Here is a 4,105-nt window from a genome sequence, read left to right as displayed (position 1 = left end):
TGGTCAATACTACAGCAACATTGTTTCCTCCTGCAAAAATGTGGGATTTTCTTTAATGCAATTTAGGACCATTTCCCCTCTTTTTACTTAAAATGTAGAATTTAGTTCACCTGGGTATGTTGTATAAGTTTTTCCACTTATGATACTCATACCAGACTCACCAGATACAAAATCCTTAGTGTGTTTTTGATAGTGCAGACTAGAGGCATAGACAGAGCAGCAATACCCATTCCTCTCAAGATTCAAGTTACATTATGCATGGCCAGAAGAAATATTGGAGCAAAAAAGTGAGGATAGACTTCATTTTAGGCCATGATTGACTCATATTTAAATGCTGACCAATTGTAATGGAACACCTACAGAAATAGAAATTATATTTATATTAAAGTCAACTGAATTCATCTTGATTGTTCTATTGTTCTGTTGCAATGTTATGCTTAATTTATGATGAATTGATTGTATAAAAGTGTTTGTTTCAAAGATCTTATAATTTCCAAGAACCATGAAGTTATTAGGCAAATTTTAAGATGCTCCATTTGAAACTTTATTTATTTCACAGCATTTAAGGGGATTGTTACCAGAATAAATTTTACTTGTTAGGAATAAAAGTTGGCTAAGTACAGATGATTAAAAGAGACAAAAGTCCATTTCCTCTTATTTTGATTGTCTCTCTTTTCTTCTGTTTCAACAGTGAACCAACAAGAAGAAAAGTAGTGATCATATTTACTAGCTCTCCTCTGACTGCAATACTTTTCATGTAACACTGAAATATTGCCTGATGTTTTGTTCAATCAGTTGCTACATTGCAAAGGCTCTACTGTATTCATGTCAAATCCTTCTTCATGACAGACTTTAAATTGCCTAATCTGACCCAAAATATCCAGACTTGCTTAAACATCATTTTGGTTATTTGGTTTTATTGTTACTTATTTTTACAGTCATTTGCATATTTATTTGGTTTTGCAGATATATTTGAGAGCTCCTATCATAGAACAGTCCTCCTGTGACCGATGAGGCACAATTGTAAAATTAGTCTTTGTCCAAAGGATGCATAAACCAAGGGAAAATAGGTGGATGCAACTGAAAAATGGAGATAAAACAACAATCTGAAGGTAAAAGGAGTTTTTCTAGAAGGAATAAAACATGAAGCATGCATCTCTGTGCTCCATGACTGTAGACATCTAAAGGGGGTCAGTCCCCAGTTTGAAAAACAGGCAGCTCTCAGGTCTGTGGAGAGAAAACCACATTTGTATTTCATATTTGCTTTTCAATTCCTACTATTAAAAGAGGTCAAATTATATTTTATGGGCTACTTAAAACAACAAAAGCATCATACTATTTAACACTCTGATTATACCAATCCATGGCTTATAGCTATTTTCTAAATGAATTGTTGCCAGGGTGGCTATTAAGGGATGCTCTCATTCAGAAACCATCCTGTTTCCTGAAACAGCTACTGAAGGTGGTATGTGCACCACCCATGTCAGTGTGACTGGACTGTGGGGCACTTGGCAATCACAAGGTCCTTCAGTTGGTTTGAAAGTGCTGTTGATTTTGTCTTCTGGTTGCATCTATGTCTGTAGATGCTTTTACTTCAAAGCAGGGTTTGGGTTGCTATTAAGGTTTAGGTTTAACCACCTCTGCTGTGGACCAGATTAAGCAAAACTGCAGTCATGAGGGAAGAAGTAACTTTGAAATAGTTTAAATCTAACAACAGTTAACATGGTCAAGAACTTCTAAGGAAGTGCATAGAAGAAAGTTCATTTTTGAAAATGATACCTGCAAGTAAGAGAGATTATGAACCTGGCTTGATTGGGCACTCTTGAAGATGAGCTTGGATTTCAAAGTTGGCTGAACACAGGTGTGCCTTTCTGTTTTGGGTGCCTGATATATCCTGCCTGGCCTGAGATGCTGCAGAGGGCTGTAGGTCTTTTTCAGATCTTGGATTGAACTTCTTTGGCTGGTGCCTGTCAATTTAAGACACCTCAAAGGGTCTGAAATCTCAAGCTTGCTGAACAGGGAGCTGCCTCAAGCTAGCAAAGAGCAGCCGCCTGAAATGAGTCTTGGTGGCTGCTCAGGCTGCAGAGGAGGTGCAGCCAGTGCTTGCAGCACACAGCTGGGAGCATTGGAAACACACTTTCCTGTGAGGAAAAATGAAGGCTAGCTATCCACCATCTTTTGTATGAAATAGACTAGTAGTCAGAGAAGGTATTTAGCTTTGTACTGTGACTGTTACTGGGTCTTGCTTAGATAATCGGCCTCCACTGAAAAGAAAAGAGGTGCAGGAAGCCAGTGTGGCCTCCTGTGCCCCTAGCTGGGCACCTGCACCCCTTGGATCTTCCCTTACAGTTTGCTTATGTGCTGATGAAGGAGGAGAGGTTTCCTGCACAGTGCCTGGGCAGGTGATGAAGGCTTCTCACCAGAATACCCTGTGGTCATCATCCTCTGGCTTGGATCTCCCAAAAGGTGAGCCCAAATATTCCTGTTCCTGAATGCTGCAACTACATGCAGAAGGACAATATGAGAGTTTTGGAGAGGCACAGTTACCTCCCTAGGGATGTCAGATAATTTTTGCTGTAAAGGCTCTGGCTGGGATGGAGTTAATTGTGCTGAGAGCAGTCTGTTGGGTGCTGTACTGTGGATCTGTGACCAGAGCAGTGTTGACAACAGGCTGTAGTTAGCAGTGCTTGCACAGCATCAAGGCTTCCTCTTTTTCCTGTTCTGCCCTCCCAGTGAGCAGGCTGGGGCTGGACAGAGGCTGGAAGTAGACAAAGCTGGCACAGCTGACCCCAGCTAACCCCAGGGATATCCCACACTGCACACCATGTACTCAGCAAAAAACCCCCAAAAAAACAACCAACAAAAACAACAAGTGAGGCTTTTTTTCTTTTTGGAAGACAGCCACTGCTCAGTGATTGCCTTCACGCCACTTGTTTTGTTTCAGGCTTTTTTTCTTTTTCTTTTTCTTTCCTTCACTTACTAAACCATGTCTGTCTCAACCCACAAGCTTCCTCATTTGCTTTCCATCTTTCCCCAGCCAGGGGCAGCCTGCTGCAGGCACAGCAGCAGGTAGGGCTTACAGGAAAGGAGGGAAGAGCCATTTGACGTTTCAGCTGATCACAGGGGGTTCAGGATCACAGTTTTGACACTGGCATATAAATATCATCCAGGTCCAAGACAAAGGCCTGACCACTTTTATCCACTTTTATATAATCCCAACTACTGCCCTAAAATGGAGCTTTTTCTGTTATTTTGATTTTTAAAGGTAAGTTTTATGAATCAGCATTAAGATCATCCATGGCAACATTGTACTCACTATTGTGACTTACAATAAATACTCTGTAAAACAGATGCTCTTCTGATTACCACACTTAAACTACTATAGTCCTCTAAGTGTGCCATGTTGGAGGACACTTGTTCTGTTCTTTTTACCCAAAGTAAATGCTAAGAACATAATAATAAATATTAAAGGCTCTATTATGTTAGCAAAATTATGTAACTGACCACTTGCAAACCTAATTAGAATTTATGATTGGCACAATTAATTTCTATTCTCTTTTTCCTAAAAGAGTGCTCTAGGTTTCCCTGGCAACCTTTAAAATGCTATATGTAAATACAGAAACCAATCTGCATGTCCTCAGTTCAGAGAACCCCATAGAAACACAAGCATTTTGAACAGCAATTAATTATTGTAATGGTTAAATTCAGATTTTAGAAATGTCAAATAGAAACACGACACTGTAGTACCAAACTGCAGTAACAAGCTGCAAAAGTAGCAACTCCTTGCAAGAATCATATAATCATAGAATCACTTGGATTGGAAGGGACCTTAAAGATTATCTAGTTCCAGCCAACCTGCTGTGGGCAGGGACAGCTTCCCCTAGCCCAGGACCCCATCCAACCTGACCTTGAACACTTCCAGGATTGGGCATTCACAAATACATAATGTATTTCAGTGCCTCACTACACTCACACTAAAAAATTTGTTCCTAATATCAAATCTAAACCTGCTCTCTTCAGTTTGAAGCCATTTCCCCTCATCCTGTTCCTACATGCCCATGTAAAGAGTCCCCATTTTCCTTGTAGGCTCCATCAGGTACTGGGT

Source organism: Molothrus ater, chromosome 4, assembly GCF_012460135.2.
Source record: "Molothrus ater isolate BHLD 08-10-18 breed brown headed cowbird chromosome 4, BPBGC_Mater_1.1, whole genome shotgun sequence".
In the NCBI taxonomy this organism is placed as follows: Eukaryota; Metazoa; Chordata; class Aves; order Passeriformes; family Icteridae; genus Molothrus; species Molothrus ater.
The sequence above is the reverse complement of the archived record's forward strand: the minus strand, read 5'-3'. Positions refer to the sequence as shown.